At 36.1% G+C, this 17746-nt stretch overlaps 1 protein-coding gene across 2 annotated transcripts in view; it reads right to left on the bottom strand.

The window, feature by feature from the left end:
- LOC134751865 (rho guanine nucleotide exchange factor 1-like) overlaps nt 1-2620 on the bottom strand; it is a 97418-nt gene extending 94798 nt beyond the window's left edge. The window contains exon 1 of one of the 2 annotated variants that reach the window (XM_063687387.1): nt 2428-2620. The gene's annotated coding sequence lies outside the window, so the exon portion shown is untranslated. The remainder of the gene's footprint in view (nt 1-2427) is intronic. The other variant, XM_063687383.1, reaches the window with a different exon arrangement.
- Nucleotides 2621-17746: the final 15126 nt, after the last annotated feature.

Raw genomic sequence — 17746 nt, 5'->3', positions numbered from 1 at the left:
TCTTCCTTCGAGCGGGCACTAAGAATTATTAAAGAACTTAGTGGTTTTATTATTAAATGCGTCATTTAAGTTTTTTAATTCTTTGACCAGTGCGGCTGGAAGTTGAGAGAATGTATTTTCTTCATTAAAATGGTCTATCTAACCAAACGAAATAATAATATAGATTGCAATAAGCAATAAACGTGCCTTTTAACTCTTTTTTACTTTTCTAACGATTTTAAGTACTTACGTCTTCATTAAGAGCAATATTAGTTCTCTAACTAAACATTTCTTATCAAATACTTGAGTATCATCACTAAACTAGGTAAGGTAACTTAAAAATAATCTCCCCTATTTTCATTATCAATGTAATTAAAAAAAATTGAAATAACGTTTAACAAATTAACAATCATACGCATTGGCCTTCTCTTTAAAAATGAACTACTATCGAGAATGTCTTAGCCAAACAGTCTAGTGTAAGAAACTGGACCAAACGGTCAAAACAATTCAAGTAAGCCAAGTACTATCACCTCACGATAACCCAAGCTCCTTAGCTCATAGCTAAATCGATATCGATTGCACAAACAATTATAGTTCACTGAACTATTCTGTTTTCATTAAGTGCGGTCCATGCTAAAGCGAAACAATTTACATGTTGTATTGCAACATAATATTATTATGGTTGGGCTAGGATTCATTCCAGGACTAATTTTATTATATTGTCTTCGTCATATGTATAATATATATTAAATATCACATTTTACTAACTAACGTCATAGAATTATGTACGGTCAAGTGTAAAAATACATCATACTCAAAAATATTTCCTATAGCATGTCAGCGAATTAAGAATTATGAGACATATTTTTGAGTAATTTGTATGGACTGTACAGCCAATATGATACCATGTAGAACACAGCAAACAATTTTAACCCTAAAAATTGATTGAGAAAGGGGTGTTATTGTATTATGTTTATAGTATAAGCACTTTTTAAAATTAAAAAAAATTAAAAAATCTTTTATTTCGGATTAAATATTACATCCACAGAATTACATATTATTAAAAATTTAAAAATTAAATTAATATTAAACTTAAAACCTTTAGGTCACATCACAAGGGATCATCCACAAATCACGTCCCACGTTAAGGGGGGAAGAGGGTTTCCACAAAGTGTGACGTGAGTGAGGGGGGAATTTAGACGGCTTTTTAAAGAAGCAATATCGTAATTTCCGAACTATGTTTATTATAAAATATATTAAACCGGGTCACTCACGTTTATAAAGTCGATGATTGCTATAAACGTGAGTGACCCGGTTAAATATATTTAATAAGTCAGTGCCTCACGGAAGTTTTGTCATTAAAACTATGTTCAATGTATAGGAATAACTCATTATACACGAACAAACTATGTACAGTCAACTGAGTCAGACATGGCCCAATGGCCTTGGCAGTTATAAGGAAACCTCCAATACCTAACTAACAGCACTATTGACAGACTTATACACTCTTACACAGAGAGAAGAAGGAAATCATATACACCTGAGAATACTTAACCTCTGGTCTGTGTATGATAAGGAGTGCATTTTTTTCGAGAATTATTTTTTCTGCTACTACAGCACAACCGAGTTTAACTGCCACGAGAATTCCGACCTCTAATCATCCCAATTCATCCTACCGATCCGCGATTTTAGTACAAAATTGGTTCAAAAGGAAAGATTTTTGTGTAGTAAATAGGCAAATAAAACTCTAATTTTAGTATCTGGGATATAAAAACGGAGTTTAGTTCAAAACAGGATACGCCCATCACTATTCACAACGGGAAGTAACAAGTAAATTTTTGGCACCAAATTTTTCACTTTTTGGCTGACAACTGACAGGTATCATAATTGACTTAGACTGGCCGTTGGGGAAAATTATTACTAAGCTTATCACAATGGATTTCTCCCAGTTGTAACCATATTTTGCTTGTGGTGGTAGGTAGTAAGGGAATATCCCTTTTAAAATAGGTTGTCGCAACAAGTGACAATAAGATTAGAACCCATTACATTGCATTACTTCGTCCATATATAAATTGTAACTAGGTAGTTATGGATGGCATTGTTAAGTTTGTCATAATATTTAGCTATGTTTTGTATGAATTGTGCACTATCAGAATTCTATAATACTAATAATATTAGTCCCTCAGTAAATTTGTCATTTTAATAACATAACCATAACTTTTTAAGTTGCTAGTGCCTAGGGTTGGTTATTTGAGCCACAAATATTATGTAAGCTCAAAGTGTAAAAAAACTTAAAGAATATAACCTGCAAAACTTCTTTTATTTATAACTTATTTTAATTATTCGGAATGCGTTAATTAAACATTGTTTCCAACAAAACAATATTCCCTATTCAAATGCAAAACAGTAAAGGCAACAAACTCATAGTTCGAAAACAAAACAAAGTACCAACTTGGAAGAACAATCCAATCCGACAAATCCAAAAAACAAAGCCAGGAGCATCACTTAAAACACGGCACAACACTAGGGGTCTTGGTCATTAAAAAAAACACTTGACAATACACTTTCTAATGTTTGAAATTTTGAATTTCGAACGCGTCGTGCGTCCGCGAGAGGAGATCGGAGACTGGCCCGACGCGACTATGCGTACGAGCGAGACGGAGATACCAGCACCTGTGCACTTACAATTGAATGTGCGTTAGAGTAGGATAACAATAAAACAATGCATACAAGTGAGCAAGACAGAGCTACGACCGAGCATTGAGTTATCGTAAAACCAAACGTTATTGGAACCATTTAGAGTAATTTATTTTGAGCTTTATTAAGTTGAAATAGAGTTGTATTTCGCTTGGGGTTGTGACTGTGATTTGTTTTTTTGCCAAATCGCTGTTGAGTTTATGGTCAGGGTCAGCATATGGCGAAAAGCTATGCGCAGTAGTTGCCCAAATTCCACTGAACACTATATTGTATAATTCGTCGATTACTCAACTGCAACGACTGGAGGGTTTGTGGAAGATCTGTCAAGTTGACAGTAATGACAGTTAACTTTATGCTTGCAATCGGTCAAAGGTTCATCGACACCGTTTCATGTTAAGATGAAAGTGGAGGACCCGCGCGAAATCAGCATCACGTAGTGTGTCCTAGGATTCACTTCGGGACATTAAGCTGAGTGAGGACCTTTTAGCACAATTCTGTTCGTCTATACTCTAATTGAATCAATGTTTGGTGTTTTTTTTTTGTGCTAATAAATATTTCTTATTCTTAAATCGCCTTTTCATACAACGCGGTAGTCCTCATTTTCCTCTCTGGATATTAACATTATTGAAAATATTTTGACACAAATAGTTGTATACATATTAACCACAGTTATGCCCCTACGTTTGATTTATTTCGAATTTATAATTATGTACGTATGTATGTATATATTTATTGTATCTGTATTTCTGTATATATTATTTTAAAGTTTATAAAATTATTAAGTCTTCGGTTTGTTAATTTATTAGTATATAGCACTATCCGTTCAAAGTTATAAGTACTTAACTTTCCTGCTACCCAAAGGTTGTCTTGAAGAGATCGCTTTTTAGCGATAAGACCGCCTGTTGTTACCTAGTCTTAAGCTTGTATCTCTTTATGTGTATTTTTTTAGCTTTATGGTGCACAATAAAGAATATTTACTTACATATTATAAGAGTTAGGAGCATTGATTTTTAGGGCTCCGTACCCAAAGGGTAAAAACGGGACCCTATTACCTAAGACTCCGCTGTCCGTCTGTCTGTCTGTCACCAGGCTATATCTCATTAACCGTGATAGCTAGACAGTTGGAATTTTCACAGATGATGTATTTTTGTTGCCGCTATAACAACAAATACTAAAAAGTACGGACCCTCGGTGCGCGAGTCCGACTCGCACTTGGCCGGTTTTTTTTTATGAAATCTGTTTTTCGTTCCAATTATCAAAAAATCCAAAAAATTCAAACGTAGGGGCATAGCTATGGTTAGTATTAGTATACATCAAATTATTATTATTTTTCCATAATGTCAATATCCAAAGAGGAAAATGGGGATTACGTTTGTATGGAGAGTCGGCCGTCCTCTTTCCTCTTAAGACATAACTAGTTTAAATGGTTCCATTGAAACCTACACTTGCCTGAGCTTTGTGAGTTTGTGACGTTGCTCATCTTTTGTGGGTTTTAAAGAAAAACGTACAGTCGCCATCAGATACATCGGAGCGGTCGAGGTGCTCAAAAATATCTGAACACCACTCTAGCGCCTTGACAATAGAGGCGTGTTCAGATATTTGTGAGCGCTTTAGCCGCTCCGATATATCTGATGGCGACTGTACATTTTTTATTTTTCAAATGCAGGCTAGGAATGTTTCCGCTGGCGCTCCCCATCGTGACAAGACTTTTTGACCCTCGGTCCTCGGTCTGGGACCGCAAATATCCTCATTGTGAGTAATGATTTGGAAAATTTGGCGGATAAAGAAATAAGAAGATTTAAAAGGATTTTATAATTCTTAAAGGATTTTTTTAGTAGTGCTTAACGAAGAAATATTAATAAATTGCGATAAGTAGGTACTTCTGACTACTGAAATTTTGTATCGTGATTTCTATATCATTATTATTCACTCTTCTTCTTCTCGTGTCGATGGTTTCAGACTTTCAGACTGTGCGGGACCAAAAGGCAGCGACATTTATCGCCCTGTCCGTCGCATCACGGAGATCCTGCTCAGAGCAGGAATGCGGGCACGCTGGGCAAGATAACATGTGTTCCATTGTTTGGGGAGTCGTCCCACATGGACATTGGGCGTCTGAGCCGCTTAGAGCGCCCCACTTCAGCATGTTCTCTTTGCTACGACCGACCTGGGAACGCAGTCTGTTTAAGGCTTTCCAGATCGGCCACGGCTGCTTATGCCCAGCGGGAAGCGCTTCAGCGGGGCGGACGTAGTCGTCAGGAGGGGCGCGGGAACTCTTCCATTGGGCAAGTCGCTTCCAGGGACCGGACAACCCTTTTCGCGATAAAACCCTTTCAATGGGCGACACTTTAACACGGCTAACACATTGAAAGACTTTCCCTTTTGAACTGCAAGCCCATTCATACCCTTACCTTTGACTAACCCTTACCGAAAAGCTAACCAAAAATAAGGCTAGCTCTTAATAAGGGTTACCCTTATCTTTAAGCGCTTTTTATAAAGGTTTCCCTTTGCGTGAAAGAGACAGGATTAATATATATCTACGGTAGTGTATGAAAAGGAAAGAAAATACGTGCCTAGTCAAAGAACGCCGCCGTCGCCGCCTACGATCGCTCGGATTCGAAGTAATGTGTGCTTTATGAACAAGGTAGACGACTTAAATTAGCACGCTTATATGCTAAAAGGGAAGCCCTTTATAAGGCTAACCCTTATAAGCAATATGCAAGGTGTTGGTGAGCGGATGATAAGGGTTTTGTAAGGGTATTTGGGCTACCGATTACTCAAATATGGTAGCTTTATATAAGGGTTTTTAAAACCAAAACAAAGGGTTTCGTCTGGCAAAGGGTATGGTGAGTTAAGCCTTATGCAATACCCTTATAAAACCCCGATAAGGGATAGCGGGCCGGTCCCTGGTCGCTTCTGGGACGGTGGAATCCGGATCGCTGCAGTACACCGCATAAAGCTCCTACGGCTCTTTAGACGAGATGGTGGTAGCTTGTGGCCGTGGAGAGGATGCCTAGGGTCTTGTTCCTGCTTCAATTTTTCAAGCATTATTCACTGAACCCATTTCTAATAATACTAAAGAGAAAGCTTCCGAAAACAAATGAACGTCAAAGCAACCGCAAAGAGTTTCAATAAAAAACGCGTATAGCGAGGTTTAGACTAGCAAGAACTTGCATGCAATTTACGTTACATTGCTGACTACTAAGGTAAACTACATTCAAAATGTTTATCAGATACCGCAATGTAATGATAATTGCATGCAAGTTCTTGCTAGTCTAAACCTCGCTTAAGATACAGCTAAAACAGCCAAGTTATTCGCAAGGAAGTCTATAAACAACTTGACATGAACACCTTATGAAATTCTTCTGACTGACATTCCAATCAGTTCAAACAATGTTTCTCGTTCATCAGCAGACTGACAAAGAGGAACATGACAAAATAAAAACATACAGCTAATGCACATTCAGTGTAACGGTAAACTAACAAAAATGGAGACAATAAAATTACTTGACTAACATACAACTTCTATTGCAAACAGTATAATGACTGAGAAAAACGCTCAGAAATAATCATGGCTTCTCTCTCCACTAAATCATTTAAGTTGTTAATATGTACTTGATAATAATTAATTACGTTAAAAACTTCTTTTAAAATCGAACGCTGCATCTTATTATGAAGTTAGAATTAGAGTGGACTTATGGGTCACATTGACATTATGTGAAAGCGACAAAAACTATGAAAATTTTAAGAGTTTATCTTACTTTGTAGCTGCAAGTCATTACATGGAGTGCGGTGCAGGACAGCTCTTCCTCACACACGATAAAATAATGCAAATCACCAATGTGGAAATAAAATATAAGCCTAATTGAGATTAAATTGAATTTGTTATTACACAAGAGTTCTAAGTAAAAGTGCAGTTTTTTGTAAGTCATCATACTGCAAACAACACAAACTAGTATAGATCTGTCTTCCCATACAATTCTTATCCAATCTTGACACTTCCTTGCTATCATCATAGAGTAACTTATACTAGAGCGGTACTGTCATAGTAAATTTTGTAACCCCAGTAAATTCACTGCCATCTGTCGACACACTTTAAAACTAAAAATGAAGATTTATAAAAATACGATAGAATGTATTTAAATATAGATAAATGATTTTTTTTATTTGCATTAATTATTTTTATGATTTTGACTCATGTTCTTTCACTGATATGCGTTAAAATTGTTAAATAACAAACGAAACCGTCAACGCCATCTATACGACTGTAGGCCAAAACTAGTAGCGCCCTCTGAACGAGAATCAAACTTTCTTGATTTTCGAGGCACGTTTTTCCCTTAGACTGTATCCATCTATTACGGAGTTATATCTATCTTTGCTATCATTCTCAACTCTCAACACAACTTCGTAAATGCCATAACAAAATACACGAAAAAAACTTCAATTTAGATTCAACAATTTGCAACACCTATAACGATTATCGATCTTCTCATTCTTCTCTCCCATACAATTTCAAGCCTATCATGGCATATCCGTGTTCCCAAACGCTCGCCGCAATTAGAAACCACTTGAACTGGGTAAAAACTCAAAACAGCTTCTGTTTTGTGTCAGGTACGTGCGCGGGCGTCGAACGGTTGGGATTTACGGGAAAACGGGAGCTTTTTATTTTTATACTAACACGTCTAAATTCTTAAATACTTTATTTGGGACTACACCAAAGTGTAAGGAATCTAAATCTGTATATTAATTGGGATCTAATTGTAGAAATATAGTTCATGGTGAATGCACATAACGAGACAACGTGTAGGGATAGATCAGAAATTCAGGATATAAAAAGTCGCTTGGAATCAGATGAACACAGACATTTTCTGGATTTGGCATTTGTTTAACTTCTGTAGATTCTGTTAATGAGTCAACTATAGAAAATTACAAATGTCATGATTTTGTAACAATGTTGACCTTAATAATGTACGTGAACTATTATAGCTTAATTTGATATTTAAACGTATGTAAATTATGTAATGTGTTACAGATTTATAAATTGTATATGCAGATGTCAATCACGATGAAAAAATCAACGATGACCAGATCAATACGAGAATGTTAGTTAAAAACGTATTGATATATTAACATTAATGCGTTACAGCGTTCTAAAACAGTCGAGTTTCCTCAACAATCTACATCTGTTTTTACTATTTAGACAATACTGTTAAATTTATGATTCTACTACGGTCGGTATTTGTGTAAAAATATAATGTATCTCTATTAGAGGTCTGTAATCACTCAATGAACTGAACTCCTTTAGTAAACAGCGAATAGCCATCACCTAATAAACGCATGTTTCTTATCAACTGACGTAAAAACTTTTTCCTGATGTGTTTTTTACGTAATCTAAAACTATATATAGTTATGTTGCTTGGCTAATCGAGTCAGCTTCTTTTTAAGAAAATGGTTAGTTAATATAGGTACGAAATAAGAGGCGACACTTTCAGTGGCCATTGTCCACCCACCCAGCCATTATCCAAATATGTATGTATATTTTCTCAGTTTTACAAATTTTCATCAATCATTTTGCCAGCGAGATTCTTGTGGTATGTCAGCTACAATGTCAAGAGTTTATATTACAAATCTGGCAATGTTTCTGGGAAATGTAGTTTTCCTTAGTAAAGGACTTTTGTATGCGACAGGTAAAAAGTATAAATATAAATTAATTGGGAAAGAGGAAGACGTAACTGGATTTGAACGAGGAAGTGACTGAAAACAGTGGTAGCAAGGATAATGTTAATGATATTTGTAAGATAAAGAGATAAAATCGGAAACAACGTCAAACTGTATGATGATAATAAAGTGATAATTAAATTAAAAGCATTCCTCGGAGAAATAAACGGCACTGACATAAATAGACGATAATTTTTCCAATACATTTTAAAGAACTGACGCAAAATGTCAATGAATTTATATTGGCCTGTATAGACGACACTATGGAACTAAAGTACCACCTAAACTAAATTAACACCGACTTGAACAGAACAAAGTGAGGAGGTGTCATTACAAACATCATATTTTGTAGATAACTACAAAATCAGATAAATTGAATGAAATAACACGAAAATAAAAATACCGATTGCTATAAATTAATTTAATGGACAAACTGATGAAACCGGTCATATCAATTAATTTAACGTTAGTTATTTTACATTCATGGTCCTAAAACCGTACAAACATGTTAGTTTATGTCCAAACCTAGGATAAAGTGACGTAGCAAAATATTTTATCGACAATTAAGTATATCGATGTTACTGTCAACATCTAAATGTTCTACAAAATAAATATATTTATAATCGCTTTGTATACTGCTTCTTTAATTCTAAAAAGGTGTTTTTTCGAAGAATTTATTTTATTTTTAAACCAGGTCAGTATTTCCACATTGGCACTAAATGTTTTATTCTAATCATTTTATATCGTTATTTATTATTTATTAAACATTGCTCCATCTTCATTTATTGCTAAAAGTACAGTGAAATTTACCTTAAGTCATAAAAATATCATCAGGTACAGTCAAGGGCATAAATATATATACATTCCCAAAGTTTCAAAAATATGTGCACGCTCTTACACCTTAGATTAGACAATAAAGTCGTGTTCACATATTTTTGAGCCATTTGTCTGGATCGATATTTTTGCCTTGGACTGTACATAAACCGTTTCGAGACAAACCTTATTTATTTTGTAAAATATACCTGAAAGGAGTTCTTTATCAAAACTATTTTGACAATATAATGACTAATGGGCGGCTGACGGATGCAAAATATCGTCATCTTTTTTATCGATATCAAATCCCTAGAGTGTGCCCCGAGTTATCACAGGTTTGTGATTATGTTATTTACAACCATTTAATGATGGATTAGGTCGTATCGTTAACCTTCACCTTTAAATTAAACCTCCGCTAATAGGAAAACAAAACAGGATTTCTTTAAAACAAACACGTTTAGCTTCGCAAAAAGCAGCAACATGGCACTTACTTCGTTTTAGAATAACGATCTTTAAGTGTATTGAAGAAGGTCGTATGTAGGGAGTTTTGTATGGAATTTATTATGTTTTGACATGTTGAATGGTATGACTAATTAGCATGTAAGATGATGTCACCGAGACCTAGCGTCTAGATTGAGATGAAATACTTTATACAGGTGACTAGACTAATGGGTGGGATCAATAGTAGGTACATATAGAATATACCATACATAACCTTAGGTGTGTGTGGTCAGAAATCGTGAGTTCAAAACTTGGTGTAGAAAAACGTTCTCGAGAAAAACGCAAGAATTTGACTATAAAATTTGGTCAGGATCCTTATCATACACAGTTGAGAGATTAAATCATAAGAATTTTCAATTCAATTCCAGATAAACTAGCTATATTTTTAAATGTTTGTATGTTCTAGACTTCTAGTTACCCGTCATTGTCTATTGACAATGACAATAATAACGAAACACTTTTGGGGTTTCCTGAAGACCCATTTTCTTTATTGAAAAGTGGTGTACTGCCAGTTTGAGTTTGCCACACAAACTATGACTAACATTACGTGTAGTTGCATGCTTTCCCATTTTAACTGTATCTTAGGGCTTTTCCTTATTGAAATAATTTTATTTTAATTTTTTTTATCACATTATTTTATTTAGAGTTGCGACATTTGTATTACATAATACATTATTAGACCATAATAATTTACAACCTATGTATATTGAAAGTGCCAAGCAGTTTAAATAAATAATAATTATTGTTGTAGATTTGTAATTATAACTATTATCAAACCGTCTTCGTTAAAAGTAAATTAATATAAAACCGCCTTAGGCTATGGATTCAAGAAAAACTTCATAAAGAACAGAGGTATCATGTTGCGTAAAAGAAAAAAAAACTAATTGAAAACTCATTTGAATTCAGATCAAAAGCAGTGTCGTTTATATGCAAACTATGGGATATCATAACAATTTCTTTCTTCTGACCGCCATTACAATGAGCATCATTCTACTTTAACTTTAGGCAGCTCGTGACATCGCTAGTGTAGGTACTAGGTAGTGAAATTGTGGCGAGACGAGAAAACTTGCCCATATATCCATATGTATTAGTTTGCCATAAACAAAGACCCCTAGACACATATACATTTTCAGATCACCTATTCGAAAAGGGAACTTTTCTTCCCCGCTAGGAGGGATCAAAGTGGCACTTTTCTGTTCAAGGCTATTTTGTTGCTCAGGATTCTATGTTAGAATCCCTCGCTACGCTCAGGATTCTATTATAGAATCCTTCGCTTCGTTTAGGATTCAATTCTACGCCCTCGCCGTAAATATGTCATTTTGCTCCCTTGTGACACAATCTACTATTTGATCCCTCTTACTCCTTAAACCGATCGAAAGATCTAAAGCCAATCCTTATCATATTCTAACTTAAAAATTGTATTTATCTAAGCTACGTTCCTCCCAAATTTCATAAATATTGGATAAAGTATACTTAAGATATCGTGTCACAAACTAGAAACTGATAATTATGAAAAGTGTATCCTTAGCTGACTTCCCTCGGTCGACAACTTATCATCAACATGACCATTTTTCACAAAAGTGGCCTTATGTATGCCAGGTCACGAAAAGTCACCAAATGAAGTCGATATATCCAGTATTAATTTCACGTCACGTACACGACCACAATGCCCGCTGACAATATGTCGACCTTAATGCTAAGACTTAAGATCCAACAATTGTCAACTGTAAGAGAGTATGACACTAGCACTACGCGACGCAAACATGATCTCATCCTTGACACGTTAGAGCGGTTGGATTTATTTTAGAGTATTAACTCATGTGTTGTGGAGGAAAATTTAATTATATTATCAGTTTTTTGCTTTGTCTACTAAACCTGTTAGTCATTTATAGCATTGCTCTAAGTATTTACGCATTATCGGGTGGTAAAACGTCAAGAATTTTAGCGTATGTTCTTGATAATCCAGGTCACACTTCTGAGAATAAAATATCGAAGTTCACTGTATTTTGTAGGTCTCAGATAATGCCCATTCATATTCATACTTTGGGCGATTCCGAATTATTACTGAAAAATATATTTTCGGTAAATTAAGAAATTTTATAGGGAGGAGGATTGACAGTTCCGACAATACTTATTATGATGATGATGTCGCAGGCAATTACGGCCACAGCGATTGCGTGCACTGGACTTGACTTTAAGACAACAATTCTCATGATTAGATGGCTGAGCGGACCACAAACTTCTTTAGGACGCAGAATAGGACGCGTCCTCAACTGCTGCTTCCGAGCCCAGGGTCCGGTTTCCGATTAATATTCCTTGTCTTCCTCTCTTGTAAGACCACTACCGCCAAACTTTAAAGGATTTGCCACACTGGATGCGTTCTGCGGGCAGCGGTCAGGTCAAACTTCATCTTCAAAGGTTGCTGTCAATGTTGTTCATACATAATGCGGGTTTGACCTGACCGCTGACCGCAGAACGCATCCAGTGTGGCAAATCCTTAAAAATGTCTGACAACGTAAAGATTCGCCATTTCTCCTTAAGTATAACGTTCATGAACTCAAACCAATAACCTCTTGGTGACACTGTAAATATTATTTGATACCTCCATTTGTCAACTAAAGGATAAGAAATATCTTTTCCAAGGCCTGTTTCCGATGATAACATACTTCCGTGACACACACAAAATTAATCGGTTCTAGACTTTATTGCAAAGACTTAAGGCCTTCCAATGGTCAGTTAAGGCTGATGCTTTTAGTAAATAAAGAACTAAATATAAACGTGTCACATTCAGGAGACATGTCATATCAAGTAGGTGTATTTTTAAAACCGGTCGGATGTGATGCAGAAGAAACAGGCCAGTTTGAAAAGAGCTTTAAACATGATTAAGTTGTTTAATGTAAAAGATATGTGTAATTTGGTGAATATCTGTTTACATGCGTTTTACGAAAATATTAACTGGCTTCCTTATAGGTATTGTATGATTATCAATTTATCTTTTATCGTAAATAAGCAAAATTTTACAGTGTTAATGGAGATGAAACGGTTGCTTTATCAAACAATATGATATTTGGTGCTCCTTTTAAGGGACCGGATGTTTAAGACAGTCACGCACAGTGTTTCAAGTTCGAGTATCATCATTTTAATTTTATCTACAATCTTATCGAAAACTCAATGTATGTACGATACTCTTATGCTTCAGAAAGGTAAACATATTGATAAACCACCTTAAAACATAAGAAACCCACAACGGATGTCGGATAGTGCTTAAATTAATTTTGCCATTGTCAGTCAGACCCCTGTTTCGCCAACATAACATTGTTCGACCTAGATTGTACCTACTGGAAATTGTCATTGACATCTGGCACCCTGACAATGACAATTTCTTGTAGATACAATCTGGGTCGGTAAGCAACGAAGATACATAGCTTCCATTTTTACTTGTGGCACCAGCAATTTACGGTTGAATGCTGTCAGGTGTCAATTGTCGGTGAAGTGTAACAGGATCATTGTTTACAAAAGATTTACTTTTATGTTTACACTACGCCCACCAAGGGGCTTCCATAAATCAAATATATATCTGCTTATTTAAAATCTAATTTTATAACTGTAGATAGTAAATTGTAGTTTAGGTTTGTTCGCAGAACACTTGAGCCAACTAGATCAAACGATTTCAATGGCAGGCGACACCAGTTTACTCTAATAACATTGTTACTAACAACCAACGTGTCTGTCCGTCTGTTTGCGGCCACCGTAAACCGTTTCCGACGCATCGTTAACCTGGAAAGTTTAACTACGGTTACTATGTATATCTTGTATGGATGTTATGGTCGTATTTGTCTACGTGACAGTGCAATATGGCCTATTTACTAAACACAATAAGTAGCAAATGTATCAAATCACAATAAACACTAATTAAGGTGTAAAACAGGCCATAGCTAGTGTCTGTGTCTTTCAAACGCGCGGTGTTAAAAATTACGTTTATTTTAACACGTGGATAACGATATCTATCATACCTCTGCTGGAACACCCAAAGAGAATATTATGAAAACGAAAATGTTCACACGCAAAAAAACAAGAGATGATACCTACATGCTTTAAGAGAACAGCTAGCCTAGATTAACCTGGGTAAAGCTCTAGCCGTTGGTGCATATATTTCAACTTCGTCCTGATCAGGTAGTACCTAAAAGTTATGACGAGACTATGGGCTAAGTAGGGGTGAACAGTCGTTGCATCCGAGATATGAACGATAAACATTTCGAAACGAGAAGGAATCATTTTCATTTCGGAGATATTTTACCTACTGTATTTACTCCTGCAAGAAAACACGGTGGCAACCTCGAAAAGCTTTTTGTGACCGGCAAAGTGGAATGGAAAATTCCTGGAAGGGGACGCAGTCCAATACGTTGGTCTGACCAGATCCGCACCGCTCTTGACTCCACAGTTCACATGGCTCTCCACACCGCCAAAGACAGAAACAGATAGAGAAAGATCGTAAGAGAGAAAGTGATACAAAAGGGAGGTCACGACCCTCAATACTGACGACGAGGAATACGACGCAAGAACCACGACGAATTTACTCCTCATACTGTGCAGTAAGCATTAAGCACACAGGCTGATCAATCTTTAATTCAACATTATTGGCATTAGTGATAGCCCGCGACCTCGGCGGAAGGCCGGCGAGTCCGACAGACAGGCATTTATCTCTTTATGTTCCTATTATATCCATACGTAAGTTTGATTTATATTATAGCTACGTCTGTTGTTGCAAACTGTCGAATCACGTTTGGCAAAAATATTGACATTGTTCATGCTTGGTACATATGACCATGATTAAAGGTCAGTTGGTCTAATCACTACAAGAGGCTTATAGCTGTAGCTGTATTAAACAAACTTATCCCTATGACATGAGGTATCCGCTTCTTTGCCATGGTCAATATAAACTTTAGACATTCGACCACTTTTTTTCTGATTTCGGCACGCCGGGCAGACGCCCAAAACAAACAAACGGACATGCATGATGTCACCGATACGGTAAGCTCAGTTTACAGCAAAAAATCAAGTGTCATCCACTGGCTTGAGAGGTAGCCGCAAACTGCTTTAAAAATGTAATGTAACTAAATAAATATTCCCAAGAATGTGTTTGATTTTGCTAAGTTTAAGCTTTTGCTATGGCATTAGAACTTTATTTTTTTTAATATGTAGGTCCAATAATCCTTAACAAAAAGATTACCGAAGCTATTCTCAGTCCACTTTCGCGTAGTGGCTTTAAGTACGAGTATACTCTGTAGTACGTTAATTAAATCACAATAAAGATTAGATTTGTTTCTCGCTAGGTTCCCCCAAACATCCATAATGACGCAGACGTTTATTTTATAAACAAAAAAAACCGGCCAAGTGCGAGTCGGACTCGCGTGCTGTAGTCTGTATAAGCAAGTACATAGCACCATCACACAGACATCGGAATCCAGGGGGCGTAGTTTATTGACAGGTAGGGGGTTCCTATATCGATAAATTAAATTATCGATACATTACACAATTTTTAATAATGTATTTTTAGGGTTCCGCACCAGGGTTCCGTACCCAAAAGGTAAAAAAAGCGACCCTATTACTAAGACTCCCCTGTCCGTCTGTCCGTATGTCTGTCACCAGGCTGTATCTCATGAACCGTAATAGCTAGACAGTTGAAATTTTCACATATATTATGATGTATTTCGGTTGCCGCTATAACAACAAATAGTAAAAATGTAAATAGTATAAATAGTAAAAATGTAAGTTTATTTTCGGTAGTGTGTATTATTTATCGCTATATTTTTTGTTTTAAGTTACCTATTCTGCTTTTTTTTTGTTCAATGCCTGCACCTATCACTGTTTCTGTTTAGCCTGGTGGTTGACTGGTAGAGAATGCCTTTAGGCATTAAGTCCGCCATTTGTACTTTATTTGTTATATTGTGCAATAAAGTTTAAAATAAATAAATAAATAAATAAAAAGTACGGAACCCTCAGTGGGCGAGTCGACTCGCAGTTGGCCGGTTTTTTAAGTGAAACGTGAGGGAATATAACCTTAAAAATAGTTAAAATCGCCGCACCCCAGCCGTACGTCTCAGTATCATAATTGATGTCCGTGGACCGATGCTCAAAAGCTGTGGTTTTAGATCGAGTCTCACCTGAGGCGGTGAATTTTCTTTTTTCCTTTATTTCAAAGGCATCTTTAAAAGCCCGAATATCGACGTGTGCGGAAGCAGGTGGCGGCTAAATTTAACTCGAGCAGATGGTGCGATATACGAAACTGGTGGAATGGATTATTAACCACAGTAAAAGATTTCGTATGGAACGCTTAAGAATTGTTAACGAACATCCTCGTTAGGTACCTACTTGTTTATTTAAAAAGATAGTACTAGATGATTTATCTAATCGCTATATTATTTTTCATAACCGATCACAGCAATGGCATTTTTACCACCACGATATTAGGTAAATACTCGTATGTACTGTCAGCAATACCATAGAGTAACTTATACTAGAGCGGTACTGTCATAGTAAATTTTGTAACCCCAGTAAATTCACTGCCATCTCTCGACACACTTTAAAACTAAAAATGAAGATTTATAAAAATACGATAGAATGTATTTAAATACAGATAAATGTTTTTTTTTTATTTGCAATAATTATTATGATTTTGACCCATGTTCTTTCACTGATATGCGTAAAAATTGTTAAATAACACACGAAACCGTCAACGCCATCTATACGACTGTAGGCCAAAACTAGTAGCGCCCTCTGAATGAGAATCAAATTTTCTTCATTTTCGAGGCACGTTTTTTCCTTAGACTGTATCCATCTATTACGGAGTTATATCTATCTTTGGTTATACTATTCGATTAGCACCTTTGCATACAAACTTCTATGCAGGGGGTGGGGGTGCAACTGACTGTACATTTGCTTTTAGTTTGCTGCCAAACGAGACTGTACATTGTCATATATACAGGATGATTCATGCGACGTGAGCAGGACTAACCCTGCACACTCAGTTACTGTTAATTGATCGGTTATCATCGTACTTACGTGAAACAACCACACTTTTTAGGGTTCCGTACCCAAAGGGTAAAAACGGGACCCTATTACTAAGACTCCGCTGTCCGTCTGTCCATCCGTCTGTCTGTCTGTCTGTCACCAGGCTGTATCTCATGAACCGTGATAGCTAGACAGTTGAAATTTTCACAGTTGATGTATTTCTGTTGCCGCTATAACAACAAATACTAAAAACAGAATAATATAAATATTTAAATGGGGCTCCCATACAAAAAACGTGATTTTTGCTGTTTTTTCCGTAATGGTACGGAAACCTTCGTACGCGAGTCCGACTCGCACTTAGCCGTTTTTTTTCTATTTTTTTACTTTTTGGTAAGGACATGCTTAATTCTTTACAATTAAGGTCACCGTACAACACCTAATAAATAAACATTTAAAACCTCTTTAAGCGTTATGGCCATAGATTCCGATGTCTGCATCAACAATCATCAATCATGGTCAAGTGTGCTTGCTGTTGTAAGTATTAAGCAAACCTGTGGTAACTCGGGGACACATTCTAGGGATTTGTTGTCGATAAAAAAGATGTCGATATTTTGCATCCGTCAGCCGCCCATTAGTCATTATATTGTCAAAATAGTTTTGATAAAGAACTCCTTTCAGGCATATTTTACAAAATCAATAAGGTTTTGTCTCGAAATGGTTTATGTACCTAATGGTATTTTTATGAATTAAGGTAAAATTAAATTTCGATTTTGTATAAATATGTTTATTTTGTAGAAGTAAAACATTTAGATGTTGACAGTAACATCGATATATTTAATTATCGATGAAATATTTTGCTACGTCGCTGTATTATAAGTGCCCCGAGTTATCCCAGGTTTGGTATTAAGTCTACCGTCGGTAGACCTTATATGGGGCATTTTCTATGAAAAGGGACCTTATTGTCGATGGCGCTTACGCCGAACAGCGTCGCGCGGCATAAGCGCCATCGACAATAAGGTCCCTTTTTATA

This window comes from Cydia strobilella, chromosome 23, assembly GCF_947568885.1.
Source record: "Cydia strobilella chromosome 23, ilCydStro3.1, whole genome shotgun sequence".
Lineage (NCBI taxonomy): Eukaryota > Metazoa > Arthropoda > Insecta > Lepidoptera > Tortricidae > Cydia > Cydia strobilella.
Note: the sequence above shows the minus strand (reverse complement) of the source record. Positions and strands in the feature narration are given on the sequence as shown.